This window comes from Chiloscyllium plagiosum, unplaced genomic scaffold, assembly GCF_037043375.1.
Source record: "Chiloscyllium plagiosum isolate Xiang-an unplaced genomic scaffold, Cpla_swu_hap1 HiC_scaffold_35, whole genome shotgun sequence".
Lineage (NCBI taxonomy): Eukaryota > Metazoa > Chordata > Chondrichthyes > Orectolobiformes > Hemiscylliidae > Chiloscyllium > Chiloscyllium plagiosum.
In genome coordinates, this window is record NW_028270173.1 from 306,755 (window position 1) to 332,104 (window position 25,350).

Here is a 25,350-nt window from a genome sequence, read left to right on the forward strand (position 1 = left end):
AATGTGCTGTGTACCTATATCAGTGTGGAACATGTTTGGTTGAGGTAATGTCATTTTAGGGAACTATCAGTGTTTGCACAAAGTAGAAAGCTGCAATGAGGTGTCAATTTAATTAAAAAATAACAACAAAATAAATTGGAAATTAAAACTTGGTAAAAAAAATAACTCTTTGAATTGGAAATTATCATGTTTGGAATTTCATTTTCCGGCCAGAGTGAACTACCAAATGAGTGAATCTTTATTTCCAGATGATAAGATTTGCTCGTGCTACATGTTCTAAACTCTGAGAGAATCCGAGTAGCAAGAAAATTGGAATTTTGAAAATTCTGCTGATAGAATTCTAAGATCTGAGAAAATTCATATCAAGTGATTTTATAAAGGAGTCTACAATCAAACAAAGGATATAATATTTTCCTTTGTTAATTATATTTCTGTACAAGAGGAGGATAGACAACCGAAGTAATTATGTCCAGGAATTTTCACACCAGCCCTTAAACCACTACTAATTAATCCATTCTACCTGGAGTGGAATGGGCGCGTACTTTCTGTCTTTCAGATAAGAGTATGAACTTCAGAACATGTCTGCAGGCTTTCAGTATCACAACAGCGATAGATGAGGCATCCTCAACCCATCAAGCCATTTGTTAATGATACATCTCTGCATTGAAGAACGACTGTGAAAACATTCAGAGCTTTGAGTGCATGGAAACTGTTAGTGACTTTGGGAAAGTTGGTTGTATTACTTAGTTTCTCAATGGATTACATGTCAGTATCTTTTCGATTAAACCGCACTCTTCTGACTTTAAAACAGTGATAGTGAGCTGAATTGAAAATAAAACAATAAAAATGACATACAGGTACCTTGGAAATAAGAACTGGGGAATTTTGAGTCCAAATATGATGTCACCTCTTTGCAGAGTCACATCGCTCTGGACTGGACCTTGTCTGAGGTCAGGAATGTTGCACCTACATCCCTGATAACTCCAAAGAAATCACTAACCTGGCTGTGCGTATCCGAAAGGAAATGAGCAAGTTACATGAACTCAATGATTGCTGGGGATTTGTTAGTTGGTTGAGCAGTATTTTTGGAAATTGGGGAAGCTCAATTGCTCAGTGGGGTCTTGGGATACTGCTCCTGATTGTAATTGTTTTGGTTCTAGTAGGGTGTAATGCAGTTACGGTGTAATGCAAGCTACAGTCAGCGCGATGGTCCAACGGTGATAATCCTGGAAGATGAGGACAGAGAATTCCAAAAACTGTCTCAGATTGACATTTAAGGTTGTCCTTTCAGGGCAAAAGGGGGGAGTGTGGAAAAAGTTATATTGAAACAGAGAAATGTACAGATGAATCCTTGTGCTGCTGTGCGGGTATTTACATATGTTTACCACTGGTCACATAAGCCTTTTTGCAAGGTTTGTGAAGGAATAATGAGGCTGTTGCTCCAACTGAGGTTCTCTACACCCACTTCCTCTGACCTTCACGTGGCTCATTTGTGCTCTTAATCCCAGTTCAGTGCTCTTTACCTGGTCTGGCCGACGTGGGACGCCAGACCCACAGCAATGTGGTTAGACTCTTAGTCTCCCTCTGGGCAATTAGGGATGGGCAATAAATGCTAGCTGAGCCTGTGACACCCTCATCCCGTGAGTGACTACAAAAAAGGCTGACTCTGAACAGCTCAATAAACACTGACCCCAGGACCCAATTGGAAATGGAGAATGAGAGAGTGGAAAGGACAGTTTTGTTTTGTGTGTGACAGCATAGAGTCCCACATCACAGAGCTGCTCTGATTGAACTTCCCCAAAAACCACAGTGTGATAACACAGTGCCTTCCTGTCCCTCAGTGATGCTGGTTTCTGAGAAGCCGCGATGGGAACTGTTCCAGGAGGAGGAGGAGGACACTGAGATCCCACCTCCTGGTCACAGTTGCTGAGCTGTCAGGGATCAGACACAGATATAAAGGGTGCTCCTCTCAGACACAGAGACTGTTACCCTCCCTCCCAGACTCTCCACTGGATCACCGCAGCGATGAATGAGATTACTCTGTATGATCGGCAGGGCTGCATGGGGCAGGCACAGTGAAGCTTTTTACAGAGACATCCTGGACCTTGGAGTACTTCTTCAGTAACATAGCTTGCTCCCTGAAGGTGTTGGGAGCCCCTGGATGGTCTACACTGGCAAGAACTATACGAGGAATCACAAGGAATTCAGGAAGGGTGATCAAGAGAAACTGGGGCTGTTTGACCAGAAGATCATTTCCCCTTCAGTTGCTCAACGGAGTCAGTTCCCCATCTCAGTGTAAGAAGATGTTTACCAGAGAATGGGACAATTGCTAGCTTGAGGAGTGGGGACTTCGATAACCTGGTCTCATCTCTCAAGGCCGGAGTCTGGATCCCTTACAACAACAAGAACTGCCAGGGTAGCCATATGATCCCATTGGAGGGGGATAGTGCAGCAGATTACTGTCCCCTCGGCTGGAATGGGGTGTCTCCCTGCACCCCTTGCTGCTCTCAGACAAGGAGGTGTGAGGCTGTCTGCCCCAGGGGGAGGGGGTGTGGGGAGGAGGATGTTTAATCACCTCCCAGGGTCCTGACAATCTCCCATCCACCTCAAACTCCCAGCTGTGGGGGTCAGTCTTTTGCTAAAATCCCTGAAGCTGCTCCACAAAACTCCAGAAAAGTGATCCTCTAGATGCTGCAACACGGAATGAGACCCTTCGGCCCATCCCGAAACCTGCTGCTGTCCCCGCTCCCGGTCTGCTCCCTTTGCTTTGCTCTGTCTGATCAGCGATGAAATAAAATTTCCTGAGAGTCATTTCTCAGTCCTTTATGGTATTTAATGAAAAACAAGTGCTCTGTTTTAAGGGTTTGGTTATGAAGATATTTGTCCCTGTGGGAAGGCTGTACTGTGGTGATGCTGTGGTTTCTATTAGCGAGAGATTGGATCAACTTGTGAGATGTTGGGTTTTTTTAAAACATTGGAACAATAGGAGCAGCCTGAGCGGGTGTGGTCCAGCTCCCACAGATCCAGGGCATTTTAAGTGTAACTTTCAGCAGTTGCTGGTGGGGTCTTGAAGAAATGGAAACTCCTTCTCCCTCTCTCAGTTACAGCCAAAAGCTGGGGGTTCCCTTTCTCGGCTCCTGGATTGTATGTGGGACCAAATCTGCTTTCTGAATTGACCTTTTTGCCAAGGGCTGTGCTTAGGGGATGTTACCATATTGGAACAGTTAATTAGTAATCATGACTGTATTCAGTTCAGTCTTCCAATAGAGTTAAGTTAGGACTTTAAACTAGTGATTCTGGGGGAATGGGGTGGGGTGGGGGGGGGGTGTGGAAAGAGAAGAGGAAAACAACAGGAAGTATGATGGTAACTAAAAAGGGAAGTATGTGTGCAGGAGGGTTTAAATACAAGGCAGGCTATGAAAGAAGTAAAAAGGAAGGATAACTCAGGAGATATTATTAGAGATGTTGTAAATCATGACAGTAAGAAAACTGGCATAAGGGCACTTTAGCTGAGTGCTTTCAGCATTCGTAACAAGGTTAATGGGTTAATGGCACAAATCATCATGAATGCATATGATTTAGTAGTGATTATGGAGTCATGGTTACAGGATGGTCACAACTAAGAATTAAATATCCAAGTGTTTCAGACTATCCAGAAGAACAGACAGGAAGGTAAGGGAGGTGATGCAGCTCTGTTATTCAAGGACGACGTCAGGGTGGTGCTGAGAGATGATATAGGTTCTGTGCAGAATAAGGTTAAATCCACCTGGATGGAAGTTAGATATTTGAAGAAGGAAATAACCACTGATAGACATGGTCTAGAGGCCACCTAATAATCACATCACATTGGGGCAGGCAATATACAAAGAAATAAATAATGCCTGTAAAAATGTTACAGTAATTATGTTACATGGGGGATTTTCATCAACACGTCGCTTGGTTGAACCAACTCAGTCAGGGTAGCCTTGTTGAGTGTATCCACGATAGTTTTCTTGAACAGTATGTAATGGAACCAATGAGGAAGCAAGCTATCCCAGGTCTGGCCCTGAGTCATGAGACAGGAATAATGAATGACCTCATAGTTAGTGATCCTCTCGGAAGGAGTGATCACAGTATGGGTGAATTTAGAATACAGGTGGAGAGTATGAAAATAAAATCCAATCCCAGATTCCTGTGCTTGAACAAGGGAGAGTACAGTTGAATTGGGGAGGACTTGGCTAAGGTAGATTGGAAAGGAAGATTTCATGGTAGGACAGTTGAATTGGGGAGGACTTGGCTAAGGTAGATTGGAAAGGAAGATTTCATGGTAGGACAATTGAATTGGGGAGGACTTGGCTAAGGTAGATTGGAAAGGAAGATTTCATGGTAGGACAGTTGAATTGGGGAGGACTTGGCTAAGGTAGATTGGAAAGGAAGATTTCATGGTAGGACAGTTGATGAGCAAAGCAATTTTTCACAGTACTCAGCAAAAGTGAAAAGGAAGGTCTGTAAGACAAGGGGTAATCTGCTGTGAATCTGTAAGACAAGGGGTAATCTGCTGTGAGTCTGTAAGACAAGGGGTAATCTGCTGTGAGTGTGTAAGACAAGGGGTAATCTGCTGTGAGTGTGTAAGACAAGGGGTAATCTGCTGTGAGTCTGTAAGACAAGGGGTAATCTGCTGTGAGTGTGTAAGACAAGGGGTAATCTGCTGTGAGTCTGTAAGACAAGGGGTAATCTGCTGTGAGTGTCTCAGGAAATAAAGGAGACAATCAAACTGAAAGAGAACGCAAAGTGGCCAAGAAAAGCTTTAAAGATAATCAGAAGACAGAATATAAAGACAGCAAAAGTTTCTATAAATATATAAAATGAAACAGAGAGGCTAAAGTAAACATTGGTCCTTCAGAGGATGAGAAAGGGCTTTTAGTAATGGGATAGGAGGGAACAGCCGAGGCATTGGACAGGTATTTTATATCGGTCTCCACAGTGCAGGACACAAATAACACGCCAATAACTGACCAAGAAATGAAGGTAGGTGAGAACCTGAAAACAATCATCATTATGCAAGAAGTAGTGTTGGCCAAGTTAATGGAGCTAGACAAGTCTCTTGGCCCTGATGGAATGCATCCCAGAGTACTAAAAGAGATGGTGGGAGAAATAGCAAGAGCACTTGTGACAATTTTCCAAAATTCATTGGACTGTGGGGCACTTCCAGCAGATTGGAAAACAGCAAAAGTGACGCCACTATTTAAAAAAGGAGGTAGACAAAAGATGGGGAATTATAGATGAGTTTGTTTAACTTCTGTAGTTGGGAGGATGGTTGAGTCTATAATCAAGGAAGAAATATCAAGGCATCTAGTTAGAAATTGTTCCATTGGGCTGAGGCAGCATGTGTTCATGAAGGGCAGGCCATGCTTAACCAATCTTTTGGAATTCTATGAAGACTTTATGAGCATGGCGGACAATGGGGGCCCAGTGGATGTGGTATATCTAGATTTCCAAAAGGCATTCGATAAGGTGCCACACACAAGGCTGCTGCATAAGATGAAGAGGGATAGTGGTACAGGCAATGTGTGAGCATGGATAGAGGATCATTGACTAACAGGAAGCAAACAGTGAGGATAAATGAGAGCTTTTCTGGTTGGCAATCAGTGACTAGTGGTGTGCCTCAGAGATCAGGATTGGGACCACAATTAATCACAATTTATACAGATAATTTGGAGTTGGAGACCACGTGCAGTGTGTAAAATTTTGTGGATGGCACGAAGATGTGTGGCAGAACAAAGTGTGCAGAGGACTGTGAAACTTTGCAGAGGAACATAAATACTTTAGCTGAGTGGGCAAAGGCCTAGCAGATGGAGTATAATGTAAATAAATGTGAAGTCATCCATTTTGGGAGGAAAACAGTAAAAAGGACTGTTACTGAAATGGTAAAAAGTTGCAGCACACTGCTGTGCAGAGGGACCTGGGTGTCCTTGTGCTTGAATCACAGAAGGTTGGTCTGCAGCTGCAGCAACTAAATAGAAAGGCAAATGGAATTTTGTTCTTCAGTGCTAAAGGGATAGAGTTTAAAAGCAGGGAGGTGATTTTGCAGCTGTACAGGATACTGGTGAGGCCACACCTGGAGTACTGTGTGCAGTTTCGGTCTCCTTACTTGACAGAGGATGTACTGGCACTGGAGAGGGTGCAGAAGATGTGCACTAGGTTGATTCTGGAGTTGAGGGGTTTGCCTTAAGGGAGAGACTGAGTAGACTGGGATCATATTCATTGGAATTTAGAAGAACGAGGGGGGATCTTATCAAAACTTATAAAATTTTGAAAGGAATAGATAAGACAGAAGTAGAGAGGATGTCTTCACTGGTGGGTGAAACTAGGACAGGGCAAATAGCCTCAAATTAGGGGAAGCAGATTTAGGACTGAATTGAGAAGGGACTTCTTCACCCGGTGGGTTGTGAATCTGTGGAATTTTCTGCTCAGGGAAGTAGTTGAGGTTTCCTCAGTAAATGTTTTTAAAGTAAAGATAGACAATGTTTTGAACAGTAAAGGAATTATCGTTATGGTGAGTGGGTGGTTAAATGGAGCTGAGGCCATGATCTATGGAATGGCAGAGCATGCTTGAAGACCAGATGGCCTACTCCTGATCCTAGCTCTTATGTTCTGATGTTATTATGTTATCAGAAATAGCAGCAGGATCTTGATTGGGTGGGAAGTGGGCTGAGAAATGGCATGTGGAGTTTAATATAGAGATGTGTGAGGTGTTGTGATTTGGAAAGTCAACTCAAGGTAGGAGTTTGGAGTGAATGGAATTTAGTGGAACAGAGGGACCTTTGAGTTCAGGTGCACAGCTCTCTGAAAGTGGAGTTACAGGTAGACAGGCTGTGAAGAAGGGTTTTGGTACACTGGCCTTCATCAGTCAGGATATTGAGTATAGATATTGGGAAGTTATGTTACATTTATACCGGAGGTTGGTGAGGCTGCACTTGGACTATTATGGTCAGTTTTGGTCACCCTGCTATAGGAAGGATGTTATTAACGTAGGATGATTCAGAGATGCCGGTGTTGGACTGGGGTGTACAAAGTTAAAAATCACACAACACCAGGTTATAGTCCAACAGGTTTAATTGGAAGCACTAGCTTTCGGAGCGACACTCCTTCATCAGGTGATAGTGAAGGGCTCGATCGTAACACAGAATTTATAGCAAAAATTTACAGTGTGATGTAACTGAAATTATACATTGAAAAATTGATTGTCTGTTAAGCCTTTCATCTGTTAGAATACAGTGATAGTTTCACTTCTTTCATGTGTAAATCACTAAACCTTTTGTTTAAAGTTGCATTCTCGGGTTAGCTGTTAACAATGGTGATAGCTAGACAATATGTTGAAGGTGTTGGCCCCCTGTGTTCTCTGTCTATGCCATGATATTTAGATTAATTCTAATCTAAAAAATGAGATAACAGAGCTTTACATAAATTCATGCAGTTTTTGAGCTCAGAGTTCTACATGAATGTATGCAGTTTTTGAGCAAAGTGCAATGTAACTCTGCAAGTACAAATTCACCACACAAAAAATATGTGTGCATGTGGGTCTTTGTCTGTCTGTGTGTGTGTCTGTCTGGGGTGGGAGTTGTGAGTGTGAGAAAATGTGTTTGTGTATGTGTGTAGTGAGTGCAGAGTGTCTTACGTCTGTGAGGGGGTGCATGTGTGGGAGTGTGTGTGTCTATAAGGGTGTGTGTGGGTGTCTGTGTGCGCGTCTGTGTGTACCTGTGTCAGTGTGTATGTGAGAGTGTGTGTGTGTAGGAATATCTGTGTGTGTGTGTAGTGCAATGGTGGTCACCTGTAATGTGACATGAACCCAAGGTCCCAGTTGAGGCCCTCCCTCTGGGTACTGAACTTAGCTATCAGCCTCTGCTCGACCACTTTCCTCTGCTGCCTGTCCCGAAGTCCACCTTGGAGGATGGTCACCCGAAGGTCCGAGGCTGAATGTCCTGGACCACTGAAGTGTTCCCCAACTGGGAGGGAACCCTCCTGTCTGTTGATTGTTGTGCGGTGCCCATTCATCCGTTGTCGTAGCCTTTGCTCGGTTTCCCCAATGTACCATGCCTCCGGGCATCCTTGCCTGCAATGTATAAGATAGACAACGTTGGCTGAGTCACATGAGTACCTGCCATGTACAAGGTGGGAAGGTCCCCATGTGTAATGGTGGTATCTATGTCCACACTCTGACACATCTTGCAGCGCCTACTGTGACAGGGTTGTATGGAGTTGTCCTGAGAGCCGGGCAGTTTGCTACGAACAATGATCTGTTTGAGGTTTGGCGGTTGTTTAAAGGCAAGTAGTGGAGGTGTGGGGAAGGTCTTGGTGAGGTGCTCATCCTCATTGATAATGTGTTGCAGGTCACGAAGAACATGGCGTAATTTTTCAGCCCCTGGGAAGTACTGAACAACGAAGGGTACCCTGTCAGTTACAGCACGTGTCTGTCTCCTGAGGAGGTCCTTACGGTTCCTTGCTGTGGCACATTAGAACTGGCGGTCGATGAGTTGAGCATCATACCCCAATGTAAAATTTCAGTTACATCACACTGCAAATTTTTTGCTATAAATTCTGTGTTACGATCGAGCCCTCCACAATCACCTGATGAAGGAACGTCGCTCCGAAAGCTAGTGCTTCCAATTAAACCTGTTGGACTCTAACCTGGTGTTGTGGGATTTTTAACTATTAACGTAGGAAGAATGCAGAAGAAATTTACAAGGATGTTGCCAGGACTCAAGGGACTGAGTTATAGGAAGAGGTTGGAGAAGCTAGGACTTTTTCCTTTAGAATGTTGGAGACTGGGGGAGGGTATCTTGTAAAATGTGTATGGGATCATGAGGGGCTTGGATAGGGTGAATGCACTCAGTGTTTTCCCAGAGTTGGGGAATCAAGGACTGGAGGGCATGAATGTTAGGTTAGAGGGGAAAGGGAACCTGAGGGGCAGCTTTTTTACACAGAGGGTGGTACACATATGGAATGAGCTGCCAGCAGAAGTGGTTGAGGCTGGTACATTAACAACATTTAAAAGGCATTTGGACAAATGCATGGATAAGGACAGCATGTCAGGCAGCATCCGAGGACCAGGAGAATTGATGGTTTGGCATAAGCCCTTCCTGATGCTGCCTGACCTGCTGTGCTTTTCCAGTTTCATAGTTTCGACTCTGATCTCCAGCATCTGAAGTCCTCAGTTTGTCCCCAATACATGGATAAGAAGGAGATGGGCCAAGTGCAGGGAAATGGGGTTTGCGTGCTTTCAAAAATGAGATACCAAGGGTCCAGAGACAGTATATTCCTGTTAAAACAAAATGTAAATCCGTTAGGTGTAGGGAATGCTGGATGACAAGATAAGTTGAGGTTTTGGTTGAGAGAAAGTGGAAAGCATATGCCAGGTGTAGTGAGGAGAGATTGAGTGAATCCTTCGAAGATTATAAAAGTAGCAGCACATACTTAAGAGGGAAATCAGGAGGGCAGGAAGAGGACAGGAGATAGCTTTGGCAAATAGGGTTAAGGAGAATCCAAAAGGTTTCTACAAATATATTAAGGACAAAAGGGTAACTAGGGAGAGAATAGGGCCCCTCAAAGATCAGGAAGGCAGCCTATATGTGAGGCTGTGGGAGATGAGGGAGATATTAAGTGAGTATGTTGCATCAGTATTTACTGTGAGAAGGACTTGGAAGATACAGAGTGTGGGGAAATAAACGGTGACATCTTGAAAAATGTCCATATTACAAGGATGTGGTGCTGGATGGCTTGAAACGCATAAAAGTGTATAAATCCCCAGGACCTGATCAGATATACCCTAGAACTTGGTGGGAAGCTAGGGAAGTGATTGCTGGGCCACTTGCTGAGATATTTGTATCATTGATAGTCACAGGGGAGGTGCTGGAAGACTGGAGATTGCTTAACATGGTGCCATTATTAAGAAAGGTGGTAAGAAAAAGCCAGGGAACTATACACCAATGAGCCTGACATCGGTGGTGGGCAAGTTGTTGGAGGGAATCCTGAGGGATAAGATGTACATGTATTTGGAAAGGCAAGGACTGATTAGGGATAGTCAGCATGACTTTGTGCATGCTAATTATGTTTCACAAACTTGATTGAGTTTTTTTCAAGTAACAAAGAGGATTGATGAGGGCAGAGTGGTGGACATGATCCATACAGACTTCAATAAGGTTTTCGACAAGGTTCCCTACAGGAGACTATTTAGCAAGGTTAGATCTCATGGAATACAGGAAGAACTAACCATCTGGATACAGAACTGGCTTGAAGGTAGAAGACAGAGGGTGGTGGTGGAGGGTTGCTTTTCAGACTGGAGTGCCACAAGGATCTGTGCTGGGCCCACTATTTTTGGCATTTATATAAATGATTTCAAAGTGAACATAGGAGGTATAGTTAGTATGTTTCCAGATGACAACAAAATTGGAGGTGTAGTGGACAGCAAAGATGGTTACCTCAGATTACAACTGGATCTTGATTAGATGGGCCAATAGGCTGAGGAGTGGCAGATGGAGTTTAATTTAGATAAATGCGAGGTGCTGCATTTTGGAAAAGCAAATCATAGCAGGACTTATACACTGAATGGTAAGGTCCTAGGGAATGTTGCTAAACAAAGGGACCTTGGAGTGCAGGGTCATAGCTCCTTCAAAATAGAATCGCAGGTAAATAGCATAGTGAAGAAAGCTTTTGGTATGCTTTCCTTTATTGGTCAGTGTATTGAGTACAGGAGTTGGGAGGCCATGTTGTGGCTGTACAGGACATTGGTTCGGCCACTGTTGGAATATTGCATGCAATTCTGGTCTCCTTCCTATCGGAAAGATGTTGTGAAACTTGAAAAGGTTCAAAAAAGATTTACAAGGATGTTGCCAGGGTTGGAGGATTTGAGCCACAGGGAGAGGCTGAACAGGCTGGGCTGTTTTCCCTGGAGCGTCGGAGGCTGAGGGGTGACCTTATAGAGGTTATAAAATCATGAGGGGCTTGGATAGGATAAGTAGACAAAGTCTTTTCCCTGGGGTGGGGGAGTCCAGAAGCAGAGTGCGTAGGTTTAGGGTGAGAGGGGAAAGATATAAAAGAGACCTAAGGGGCAACTTTTTCACACAGAGGGTGGTGCGAGTATGGAATGAGCTGCCAGAGGAAGTGGTGGAGGCTGGTACAATTGCAACATTTAAAATAGACATTGGATAGGCATATGGATGAAAACAGAATAGTGCAGGTTGGATGGGCTTCAGATTGGTTTCATGGGTCAGCACAACATAGAGAGCCGAGTGGCCTGTACTGCTCTGTAGTGTTCTCAAGGCTTCTGGGTGGGTTTTGCAGAAGATGGGCCAAGTGCTGGCAAATGGGACTTGATTAGGGTCGGATATCTGGTCAGCACGGATGAGTTGGACCGCAAGGTCTGTTTCTGTGCTGTACATCTCTGTGACTCTGTGGTCGGCATGGTCCAGTTTCGGCGGAAGGTCCAGATTCTGCGCTGCTGGACCCTATGCCTTTGATTCAAGGAGCCGCAGGTTTTGTGAATAATCTCCCCTGCCCCCCTCTCCCTGGGTTTCCTTCCCCATCGGAGATCAGAGGCTTCACTGTTTTCCCCGCGAGTGAAAGTTCTTGTTTATTACAGCCCTGCCCCGGGACGTGAACCATCCTCCTTTCTCTGTCCCCGGAAGCTGCCTGTTCTGCAGGCTCTGTGGCTTACACATGCACACACACACACAGACAGACACACACACACATAGACGCAGAAAGACAGACAGACACATACACATACACACACAGACGGAGAACGGCCGTGTGTGGGAGGCAGAGAGAGAGAGACAGATAGAGAGAGATAGAAAGATAGAGACAGAGAGATAGAGATAGAGAGACAGAGTTGGACACAGACACACAAACACAGACACAGACAGATAGATAGACACATGCACACAGAAGGGCTGAGAGTGTGGGGCAGAGTGAGACAGAGAGACAGAGAGAGAGAGATAGACACACACAGACAGACAGACAGAGACACACACAGACAGACAGACAGAGACACACAGACAGACAGACAGAGACACACACAGACAGACAGAGACACACACACAGACAGACAGACAGACAGAGACACACACAGACAGACAGACAGAGACACACAGACAGACAGACAGAGACACACACAGACAGACAGAGACACACACACAGACAGACAGACAGAGACACACAGACAGACAGACAGAGACACACACACAGACAGACAGACAGAGACACACACAGACAGACAGACAGACAGAGACAGACAGAGACACACACACAGACAGAGACACACAGACAGACAGAGACAGACAGACAGAGACACACAGACAGACAGACAGAGACACACACACAGACAGACAGACAGAGACACACACACAGACAGACAGAGACACACACACAGACAGACAGACAGAGACACAGAGACACACACACAGACAGACAGAGACACACACACAGACGGAGAGATGCCGAAGCCTCCCAATGTAAAGATGACCAGGCGGCGTCCAGGCTGCTCCGCGCAAGCGCACTGTATCTTACGGATCAAGAGATAGAAGGGATTCCACAGCCCGATGCATGATGGGTAGCCGAACTACCATGGAAAGCAGTAGTACAGTTATGATTACCCGCTCGTCATGATATCATAGAGGTAGATGTTTGTGAATTAATGGCGAAGCGGAGTCACAGATATAAAAACCAATATCGCAGAGTCCTACACATACCAGCGAGTTTAGCTGGAAGAGCTACTGCAGTGAGGTGTTAGCTCAGTGATGCCCCAGAAGATGGCATGATTTAGGAAATCTTTACTGTGAGGACCTTTCAAGATCAGATTGTCATCGAGATTCCAGGGCATGTATTTCATTTCTGCTGGTACATGAGGAAAGAGCAGAGAATTCTTTAGACACATGGCACATCCACTTTTTAAATTCATTATAGTTATTACCGGGCGAAAGTGGTACTGCAGATGCTGGAGATTAGAGTCAAGATTAGAGTGGTGCTGCAAAAGTACAGCAGGACAGGCAGCATCCGAGGAGCAGGAAAATCGACGTTTCGGGCCAAAGCCCTTCATCATTTTCCATTTGACTGGATTTCTTTACCAATTTGGTTATACTGAAATATGGACACAATTTCTTCCGCTCCTGTATCACCCAGAGTTGGGAAAAGCAGGAGATGAACTCCTGCCCAGAATGTAACAGGGGTTTTTGGATGTAAACTTGAGGTTAAATCAGTCCATAGCGAATCTAGCAAAGGAAGCTCGAAAATTAAATCAGAATCCTTAAGGAAATAAAAGGAAATATCACTGTGAGGAAGGTCAGGTAGAACTGAAGGTGTTTTGTGAAACTGACAAGAAATTGATGTGTGTGAATTGTGTAGAATCGCAGGGACACAGAAAGTACTGCTTTATCGACATTCTCATCACTGCCTCAATAAACCCCCTTCACCTGAACTCCCCATTTCATTTATTTGTCACCAAATGTTCACAGATCCAAATGTTCAGCCTTCTCAGAAGGGGAAACTCTTCACCGAATCGATCGGATTGAGCCCATTCATAATTTCAAACACCTGCATCAGATCTTCTGTTTTCTTGAGTGAAGTCACTTAATGTTTCATGAAACCCTTTGAAAATCATGTAATTTTGATAATATTGTTCTTCTGCTGCAATATATTTAATCTGATATCTTCATTCAATTAGATTAGATTACTTACAGTATGGAAACAGGCCCTTCGGCCTAACAAGTCCACACCGACTCGCAACCCACCCAGGCCCATTCTCCTACATCTAACACTATGGACAATTTAGCATGGCCAATTCACCTAACCTGCACATTTTTGGATTGTGGGAGGAAACCAGAGCACCCAGAGGTAACCCACGCAGACACAGGGGGAATGTACAAATTCCACACAGAGAGTCACCTGGGGTAGGAATTGAACCCAGTGCTAACCACTGTGCCACCGTGTCGCCCAGCATGGTGACTCCTGATCAGCAGAATCTGGTATGCAGAAGTAACAGTTTATCAAGGAAAGCAAATTGAATTCTGGCATTTATTGCAAAAGGAATAGAAAGTAGGGAAGTGTTGCTATAACTGCACAAGGCATTAGTGAGACTGTATCTGGAGTATTGCATACAGCTTTAGTTCCTTCACTTGAGAAGGGATATAGTTGCGTTGCCAATAGTTCAGAGCAGATTCATTCGATTAACTCCAGAGCTGAGGGGTTTCTCTCCTGAAGAGAAATTGAGCAGTTTCTGCCTATACTCTCAAGAGTTTTAGATGTAATTGAGGTCTACAAGAGGCTAAAAGGGATTGACAAAGTAGTTGATGAAGAGATGGTTCCTCTTTTGGCTTAGAATGAAAGGCCATTATTTTAAGGTGAGGAGTAGCAGGTTTAAAACAGATGAGGAGAAAACACTTCTCTCAAAGGATGGTGAATTTGTGGAGCTCTCCCCCCCCCACCCCCCACCCCCACACCCATACCATGCAGTGATGCCAGCACAATGATTCCTTTTAAAGTGGAAATAAACAATTTTTTTTATTGGTAATAGGTTGAAGGATTATGGGAGCGAGAGGAAAGTGGAATCAAGGCCAAGATGAAATCAGCCATGACTGTACTGAATTGAGAGCAGGGTCAAGGGGCTGAATTGCCTTTTCCTGCTCTTAGTTCTTATGTTATTATGCTGCAATATGAATTGGCAGACTCCTAGAATCATATCCACGTTCTGTTTATTCCAGGAAGAAACACCTTGGAAGAGAAGGTAGGACAAAAGTTGTCTGAAACTCAGTGCAAATTGGTGAAATTACTCATGGTGAAATTTATGATCATCTCTTTAATGTTTACAGGGTTAGTGATGAAACTTTTAAGCTGCTGTCACTAAAGGATGGTGTCCTGTTGACTGAAAAATTGAACATCCTTTTACCATTTCCAGTTTGGAGAGAAATGATGGAGGCCATTAAACCTGGTAAAACCCAAGTAATTTGAATTCTTATGTAAGCAAACATCAAAGGCAGGATAATTAAGCACTTATGGAAGGAAATCTGTATTTAATGGTTCTTGACATCAGTATAGCATTTGACATGGTACAGCATAACAGAGACCTAGAAAAGCCAGTCAATGGGAATTTGGGAAAACACTTCACTGGTTTGAGTCATACTGCACACAAGGGGTGATGGTTATGATTATTGGAAGCCAATCCTTTCAGCTCGAGGACATTTCTGTCGTTCTCACATGCAGTTAGTCAGGTTACTTTGTTTCATTCATATATTTTTCCAATCCACCTGTTCAGAAATGTTATTCCATCCCTGTGGGGCAGATGGAAGTAGAACCTTGGTCTCTTGATCTAGTGATAGGGACACTGCCACACCACCACAAGAGCAGCCCTGCAGTTCGTGAGGGAGCGCCTTGGCACAACTATCTACAACTGCTTAATGAATCAACTTCCCTCGATCCAAGGTGGAGTTTTGAGGAGGGGAGGTGACTGAATATTCAGTGATGGTTATATAGTATTAAGCACTATTTGTCTCCCGAAATACACAAACATATCCTGTATGAATGCAACAAGACCTGGCAAATATCCAGGTTTGTTCTGACAAGTGGCAAGTAGCATTCATGTCACACACATGCCACACAATGAACATCTCCAACAAGTGAGAATGCAGCCATCACCCTCGACATTCAATAGAAATTCCATTCATTAGCATTGGTGCAAACCCTACTCTCAGTATCCTGGAGGTTATCATTGACCAGAAACTGAAGTGACCAGCCATACACATACTGCAGCTTCAAGAGTAAGTCAGAGGCTGGAAATTTTCCTGCCAGTAACTCACCTCCTGACTCTCCAGTGCCTGTCCTTCATCTCCAAGTCATAAACCAGGAATGTGATAGCAGACTCTTCACTTGCCTGAATGAGTTCAACACCAATAAAACTCAAGGTGATCAACACAATTCAGGAGAAACCAAGTTGCTGTAATGGCACCCCTTCCATCAGCTCGAATATTAACTCCCTCCACCAGAGACAGACTGTTACAGATATATGGGCCATTTAAAAGATGCATTGCAGAACTTCATGAAGGCTCCTTGTACACCACCTTCCACATGTACAATTTCAACCACCTCGTTGGGCAAGGGCAGCAGGTACATGGGAACATCACCACCTGAAAGTTCTTCTCCATCCTATATACCATCGGGAAATTACAAATATATGGCTGTTCCTTCCCTGTCACTGTGTCAAAAAGCTATAAATCCAGATGGACGACAATGGTTCAAGAAGGAAGCTCCTGGCTTGGTAAGGTTTGGTCATAAATGCTTTTCAAGCTGGTAATACAAATATCTCCTGAATGAATAACAACAACAAAATAAATTTATGCACCAATTCGATCTTCTAAAAAGCATCACTTTTAGCTGTTCAGCTGAAATTGCCAGATCCCAAAACGTCACCAGTACAGGACCCACTTGCCTTCATTTCTCAGACTTTTGAGTATCGGAGTTGGGACATCAGGTTGAATTTGAAGATGACATTGGTAAGACCTCTTCTGGAGTACTGTGTACAGTTCTGTTCGCCCTGCTGTAGGAAGGATATTATTGGATTAGAACGGGTTCTGAAAAGATTAACCATGACGTTGTCTGCAATGGAGACATAGAGTTATAAAATAGATTGAATAGGCTGGGTCATTTTATACTGGAACATAGGAAGTTGAGGTTTATAAAGGTTTATAAACCTTATAGAGGTTTATTAAATCAACATGGGCAGAGTTAAGTAATGGTCTTTCCCATTGTGTGTAGTTTTAGCCCAGCCAACTGACTGATTAAAAACCTCAAGAACTGTGGATGCAGGAAATCTGAAACAAAAACAGAAATCGCTGGAGAATCTCAGCAGGTCTGGCAGCATCTGTGGAGAGAAATCATAATAAACGTTTTGACCCAGTGACCCTTGTTCAGAAATGTGTGATTATGTGGTTTACAATTCCATTTCAGGCTGCAGCTCTGAGTGGTAATGGTGGAAGCTCCAATTCCACGTCCTGGAATCTCAATTGCAAGTTGATCTTAAAACTTTTTGGCGAAATATCAGCGCAAATAATACTGCGACCAAATATAATTCAGGGACCATCAAAGCGAATAACTCCTGCAGATGCTAGACATTGGAAATAAAATCATAAAAAGGCTGCAAATCCTTGTCAGGTCAGATAACATCTGTGGAGACAGAAACAGAACGATTATTTTGAGTCCATTATAAGTCTTCAGAATGAGTCAGTCTCAACCATTTTCTCCCCAACAAACTGTTTGAGGGTTAATGAAAAAGCAAGGAATAGCACCACCAGGTGTCTGGGACCGGTACTACAAGGGGAAATAACATGTGGAGTCCCAATCACAACCACCAGGTGGCGGTGAAGGTCCACGGAAAATACTTTCTGGATCAGTGGTGCTGGAAGAGCACAGCAATTCAGGCAGCATCCAATGAACAGCGAAATCGACGTTTCGGGCAAAAGCCCTTCATTAACTTTGACACACTTTTTTCCCCAGACTATCTGAACCGGTGAACAACGTCCAGATATTGCCTGTGAGGTAACATATAAATTTAAACGCATAATGGCTAGCAAGGGAAGCAGTGAGGGATGAGGATTGGGAGTGGGGGGAGGAGAGTTTGAAATCCCATAGAAAAGCAGAAATCTCTGGAAAAGCGCAGCAGGATCTGGTAGCATCAGTTCTGAAGAAGGGTCAGTGGACCCAAAACGTTAATTCTGATTTCTCTCCACAGATGTTACCAGACCTGCTGAACTTTTCCAGCAATTTCTATTTTTGGTTCTGATTTCCAGAATCCGCAGCTGTTTCAGGGTTTGAAATCCTCCTGTTCTGACTAAATGACATCAGGATTTTTGGTTTAAATGAAATCAGTGGGCAACTTGTGGTTGGAGATTTACTCATGTTGTTGTGGTTCTGTTCGCCGAGCTGGGAATTTGTGTTGCAGACGTTTCGTCCCCTGTCTAGGTGACATCCTCAGTGCTTGGGAGCCTCCTGTGAAGTGCTTCTGTGATCTTTCCTCCGGCATTTGTAGTGGTTTGAATCTGCCGCTTCCGGTTGTCAGTTCCAGCTGTCCGCTGCAGTGGCCGATATATTGGGTCCAGATCGATGTGCTTATTGATTGAATCTGTGGATGAGTGCCATGCCTCTAGGAATTCCCTGGCTGTTCTCTGTTTGGCTTGTCCTATAATAGCAGTGTTGTCCCAGTCGAACTCATGTTGCTTGTCATCTGAGTGTGTGGCTACTAAGGATAGCTGGTCGTGTCTTTCCGTGGCTAGTTGGTATTCATGGATGCGGATCGTTAGCTGTCTTCCTGTTTGTCCTATATAGTGTTTTGTGCAGTCCTTGCATGGGATTTTGTACACTACATTAGTTTTGCTCATGCTGGGTATCGGGTCCTTCGTCCTGGTGAGTTGTTGTCTGAGAGTGGCTGTTGGTTTGTGTGCTGTTATGAGTCCTAGTGGTCGTAGTAGTCTGGCTGTCAGTTCAGAAATGTTTTTGATGTCTGGTAGCGTGGCTAGTCCTTTGGGTTGTGGCATGCCCTCATTCCATTGTCTTTCCCTTAGGCATCTGTTGATGAAATTGCGGGGGTATCCGTTTTTGGAGAATACATTGTAGAGGTGTTCTTCTTCCTCTTTTTGCAGTTCTGGTGTACTGCAGAGTGTTGTGGCCCTTTTGAACAGTGTCTTGATGCAACTTCTTTTGTGTGTGTTGGGGTGGTTGCTTTCGTAGTTCAGGACTTGGTCTGTGTGTGTGGCTTTCCTGGATACCTTTGTGGTGAATTCTCCGTTCGGTGTTCTCTGTACCATCACGTTTAGGAATGGGAGTTGGTTGTCCTTTTCTTCCTCTCTCGTGAATCGGATTCCTGTGAGTGGGGCGTTGATGATCTGGTGTGTGTTTTCTATTTCTGTGTTTTTAATGATTACAAAGGTATCATCTCACAGCAGAGAGCGGCGCGAGCTGGGCAGAAGTGAAGTTGGAGCGTAAAGCTAGTCGGGAAGGTAAGTGATTGATATTTGAGTGGGTGTGTTCTACACCCCAAGCCCTACATAGTAGGGCCTCCCTCCCATCCTCCTCCTCTAACCTAATTTTAAAGTCCACAGGTAAGCTACTCAGTGTTCTTGTTTTCGGAGACGAGGTGTAGAGTAATGGCAGCGCAGGCAGTGGAATGTTCCTCCTGCAGGATGTTCGAGGTAGGGGTGACCACCGATACTCCTGCCGACTTCATCTGCAGGAAATGCAGTCAGATCCTGCTCCTCACAGAACGAGTTAGGGAACTGGAACTGGAGTTGGATGAACTGAGGATTATTCGAGAGGCTGAGAGGGTGATAGATAGAAGCTACAGGGACATAGTTACGCCAGAGAACCGAGGTAGCTGGGTAACAGTTAGAGGTGGGAAGGGGAGGAAGCAGGCAGTGCAGGGATCCCCTGTGGTCGTTCCCCTCAACAATAAGTATACCGCTTTGGATACTGTTGGAGGGGACGGCCTAGCAGGGGTAAGCTGCAGTGACCGGGTCTGTGGCGCGAGGTCTGGCTCTGAGACTCAGAAGGGAAAGGGGGAGAGGAGGAGAGCGCTAGTTATAGGAGACTGTCTAGTTAGAGGGACAGAAAGGCGCTTCTGTGGACATGGGCGAGACTCTAGGATGGTTTGTTGCCTCCCGGGTGCCAGGGTCCGAGACGTCTCGGACCGTGTCTTCAGAATCCTTAAGGGGCAGGGTGTGCAGCCAGAAGTCGTGGTGCACGTTGGCACCAACGACATAGGTAGGAAGAGGGGTGGGGAGGTCATTCAGGAGCTCAGGGAGTTAGGCTGGAAGCTAAAAGCTAGGACAGACAGAGTCATCATCTCTGGGTTGTTGCCGGTGCCACGTGACAGTGAGGCAAGGAATAGGGAGAGAGTGCAGTTGAACACGTGGCTGCAAGGATGGTGTAGGAGGGAGGGCTTCAGATATTTGGACAATTGGACTGCATTCTGGGGAAGGTGGGACCTGTACAAGCAGGACGGGTTGCACCTGAACCAGAAGGGCACCAATATCCTGGGAGGTAGGTTTGCTAGCACTCTTCGGGGGTGGGGGGGGGGGGGGTTTAAACTAATTTGGCAGGGGGATGGGATCCGGACTTGTAGTCCAGCAAGTAGGCTAGCTGTTTGTCAGGATGTCCAAGAATGTAGGGAGGCTGTGGAGAAGGTAGCACTGACAGGGAGTACTTGCGGACACAGAGATGGGTTCAAGTGCGTATACTTCAACGCAAGGAGTATCAGAAATAAGGTGGGTGAACTTATCGGTACCTGGGACTACGATGTTGTGGCCATCACGGAAACGTGGATAGAAGAGGGACAGGAATGGTTGTTGGAGGTTCCTGGTTACAGGTGTTTCAGTAAGATTAGGGAGGGTGGTAAAAAAGGAGGGGAGGTGGCGTTGCTAATTAGAAATGGTATAACGGCTGCAGAAAGGAAGTTTGAGGGGGATCTGCCTTTGGAGGTAGTATGGGCTGAAGTCAGAAATAGGAAAGGTGCAGTCACCTTGTTGGGTGTTTACTATAGGCCCCCCAACAGCAGCAGAGATGTGGAGAAACAGATTGGGAAACAGATTTTGGAAAGGTGCAGAAGCCACAGGGTAGTAGTCATGGGCGATTTCAACTTCCCAAACATTGATTGGAAGCTCTTTAGATCAAGTAGATTGGATGGGGCGGTGTTTGCGCAGTGTGTCCAGGAAGCTTTTCTAACTCAGTATGTAGATTGCCCGACCAGAGGGGAGGCCATATTGGATTTGGTACTTGGTAATGAACAAGGACAAGTGATGGGCTTGTTAGTGGGTGAACATTTTGGTGATGGTGACCACAATTCTGTGACTTTCACCTTGGTTATGGAGAGAGATAGGTGCGTGCAACAGGGTAGGTTTTACAATTGGGGGAAGGGTAAATACGATGCTGTAAGACAGAATCTGAGGAGCATAAGTTGGGAGCATAGGCTGTCAGGGAAGGATGTCGTGGAAATGTGGAACTTTTTCAAGGAACAGACGTGTCCTTGATATGTATGTACCTGTCAGGCAGGAAAGAAATGGCCGTGTGAGGGAACCTTGGTTGACAATAGAACAATAGAACAATACAGCACAGAACAGGCCCTTCGGCCCACGATGTTGTGCCGAACATTTGTCCTAGCTTAAGCACCCATCCATGTACCTATCCAATTGCCGCTTAAAGGTCACCAATGATTCTGACTCTGCCACTCCCACAGGCAGCGCATTCCATGCCCCCACCACTCTCTGGGTAAAGAACCCACCCCTGACATCTCCCCTATACCTTCCACCCTTCACCTTAAATTTATGTCCCCTTGTGACACTCTGTTGTACCCGGGGAAAAAGTTTCTGATTGTCTACTCTATCTATTCCCCTGATCATCTTATACACCTCTATCAAGTCACCCCTCATCCTTCTCCGTTCCAAGGGTGGGTCAGTAAATTTGCAGATGATACGAAGATTGGTGGAGTTGTGGATAGTGAGGAGGGCTGTTGTCGGCTGCAAAGGGACTTAGATATGATGCAGAGCTGGGCTGAGGAGTGGCAGATGGAGTTCAACCCTGCCAAGTGTGAGGTTGTCCATTTTGGAAAGACAAATAAGAATGCGGAATACAGGGTTAACGGTAGGGTTCTTAGTAAGGTGGAGGAGCAGAGAGATCTTGGGGTCTATGTTCATAGGTCTTTGAAAGTTGCCACTCAGGTGGATAGAGCTTGTAAGAAGTCCTATGGTGTATTAGCGTTCATTAGCAGAGGGCTTGAATTCAAGAGTCGTGAAGTGATGTTACAGCTGTACAGGACTTTGGTTAGGCCACATTTGGAGTACTGTGTGCAGTTTGGAGAGGGTGCAGAGAAGATTTACCAGGATGTGGAATGGAGAATAGGTCGTACGAGGATAGGTTGAGCATGCTAGGCCTTTTCTCATTGGAATGGAGAAGGATGAGGGGTGACTTGATAGAGGTGTATAAGATGATCAGGGGAATAGATAGAGTAGACAATCAGAAACTTTTTCCCCGGGTACAACAGAGTGTCACAAGGGGACATAAATTTAAGGTGAAGGGTGGAAGGTATAGGGGAGATGTCAGGGGTGGGTTCTTTACCCAGAGAGTGGTGGGGGCATGGAATGCGCTGCCTGTGGGAGTGGCAGAGTCAGAATCATTGGCGAACTTTAAGTGGCAATTGGATAGGTACATGGATGGGTGCTTAAGCTAGGACAAATGTTCAGCACAACATCGTGGGCCGAAGGGCCTGTTCTGTGCTGTACTGTTCTATGTTCTATGTTCTATATCTGAGTTTGGGCTGAATTTGCATTACCGCTTCTGCTATGAGTCCAACACCAAGGAGAGGGAAGCACTAAAAGCACTAAGAAATGATAAGAACATAATCATACGACCAGCAGACAGAGGCAGAATGACGGTCATCCTGGACAAAGCAGAGTACATCCAAAAAGCGCAACAACTACTTGCAGATACCAACACCTACCAAAAGAGGGAGTTTGACCCCACCCCACAGCTCACCAATAGGATAAACAACACACTGAGGAATCTACAAAAAAACAGACAAATAACCAGGTTTGACCTACAGAGAATGAAACCTGAAAGCAACAACACCCCCAGATTCTATGGACTACCTAAAGTGCACAAACCAGACATCCCACTCAGACCCATCGTATCACCACCAGGGACACCATCACACAAACTGGCTAAAGAACTACAGCAGAAACTGAAACACCTGATCAGCGGATCCAGACACTCTATACAGTCAACACAGGAATTCTTGGACATCATCAGAAACATACACATAGACAAGGAAGAAACCATGGTCTCATTCGGTGTAACAGCACTGTTCAGCTCTATCGACAAAACCCTAGCCAGAGAAACAATAGCCAACTGCTGGACAGACAGAACAGACAACAGGACGGGGAACCTAATAACAAAGACGGCATACTCAAACTGCTGGACCTGTATGAACCCGCACTCCAAGGTCTCTTTGTTCAGCAACACTCCCAAGGACCTTACCATTAAGTGTATAAGTCCTGCTAACATTTGTTTTGTGGTATTTTTCCAAGATTCACTAGACTCTGGTGGAGTTCCAGCAGATTGGAAACAGCAAACAGAAAAAGGGGGTAGACAAAAGATGGGGAATTATAGACCGTGAGCTTCATCTCTGCAGTGGGGAAGATGCTGGAGTCTTTTATTAAGGGAGAAATAGCAAGGCAGACGTCTAGATATAAATTAGCCCATTGGGCAGATGCAGCATGGGTTCACAAAGGACAGGTCAAGTTAAACTAATTTACTGGAATTCTATGGGCACATTGCGAGCATGTGGTATGTCTTGATTTCCAAAAGGTATTCGACAAGGTGCTGGACAGAGGGCTGCTGCAGAAGATAAAGATGCACTGCACTGTGGGCAATGTATTAGCATGGACAGAGGATTGGTTAACAAATAGGAAGCAAAGAGTGGGGATAAATGAGTGCTTTTCCAGTTGACAATCAGGAACTCGTGGTGTGCCTCAGGGATCAGTATTGGGGCTGCAATTAATCACAGTTTGCATCGATGGTTTAGAGTTGGGGACCATGCGTAGTGTGTCAAAGTTTGCGGATGACACTGAGATGAGTAGTTGGGCAAAGTGTGCAGAGGACTGTGAAACTTTGCAAAGGGACATAACTACTTTAAGTGAGGGGGAAAAGGTCTGGCAGATGGAGAACGATGTTAATGAATGTGAAGTCAACCATTTTGGTCAGAAAAAGGACTGTTACTAAAATGGTAAAAAGATGCAGCATGCTGCTGTGCAGAGGGACCAGGGTGTCCTTGTGCATGAATCACTGAAGGTTGGTCTGCAGGGACAACAGGTAATTAGGAAGGCAAATGGAAGTTTGTCCTTCATTGCTAAAGGGCTAGAGTTTGAAAGCAGGGAGGCTATGTTGCAGCTGTATAGGGTGTAGGTAAGGCCACACCTGGAGAATTGTGTGCAGTTTTGGTCTCCTTACTTGAGAAAGGATGTACTGACACGAGAGGGGGTGCAGAGGAGGTTCATTAAATTGATTCTGGATTTGTTGAGTTTGGCTTATGAGGAGAGACTGAGTAGACTGGGATTATATTCGTTTGAATTTGTGAAGAATGAGGGGAGGATCTTTCAGAAATGTACAAAATTCTGAAGGGAATAGATGAGATGGAAGTAGAGAGGGTGTTTCCACTGGTGGGTGAACCTAGGACAAGAGGGAACAGCCTCAAAGTTAGGAGGACCAGATTTAGGACTGAATTGAGAAGGAACTTCTTCACCCAGAGGGATGTGAATCTGTGGAATTCCCTGCTCAGGGATGTAGTTGAGGCTTTCTCAGTGAATGTTTTTAAAGCTAAGATAGATAATTTTCTGAACAGTCAAGGAATTAAGGGTTACGGTGAGAGGGTGGGTAAGTTGAGCTGAGGCCATGAAAAGATCAGCCATGATGTTATGGAATGGCAGAGCAGGCTCGAAGGGTCAGATGTCCTCCTCCTGATCCTAGTTCTTATGTTCTTATGATTGGGATTGTTATCAGTCCCTCTCTCCCACAAACCCATTTCCAGGTTCCCAAATATTCTGCAGAATTCATTTTGCATTTTCTCCGGTGGAAACAGACACACGTGTTCTCTGCCCCCAACAGTTACTTGTCGCTGATGATCAATCCACCAGACTCACCCTCTGAGGGACTTTAATTCCTCTCACTGAACAGAGAGCGGTTACTGGTTGGGGTTTGGACTGGAGAAAGTAAACAGGGATATTCCACAGCTGGCGATATAAGAGACATTGTATTTTATCTGATCCCTGTGTAATATATTGCTGTATAGTTACAGCATTTGCAGGTGGCACAAACTTAGAAATATTGTGAACTGTGAGAGAAACAGCGAGAGACTTCAAGAGGATAGCAGTCTGTGGTGGAGGCAATAGAAACGGGGTGATTGTAAGTGAATGCAGAGAGGTGTGAAGTGATACAATTTGGTGGAAAGATCCGGAGAGGCGATATGGAATAAAAGGTACAAAACAGGGTGTGGGGGCCCTGGGGATGTATGTGCAGAATCTGTTGATGGTGGCAGGACAGATTGAGAGAGTGTCTACAAAGGTTTCCAGGAACCTGCGTTTAATAAATAGAGAGAGGGGACAAAACAGGGAGGTGATGATGTAGCTTCATAAAACACTGGCTCGACCACAACTCGAGTGTCAGTTCTGGAGCCCGCACTGTAGGGAGGTTGTGGAGGCTTCAGGAAGTGACAGAAAAGATTGACAGGGATTTTCCAGAGGTGACAGCCTTCAGTTCTGTCAAGAGATTGGAGAAGCTGGGGTTGTT

At 45.0% G+C, this 25,350-nt stretch overlaps 1 pseudogene; it reads left to right on the plus strand.

Moving 5' to 3' along the window:
* Positions 1 to 2,025: 2,025 nt before the first annotated feature.
* Positions 2,026 to 2,525, plus strand: LOC148139986 (epidermal differentiation-specific protein-like; annotated as a pseudogene).
* Positions 2,526 to 25,350: the final 22,825 nt, after the last annotated feature.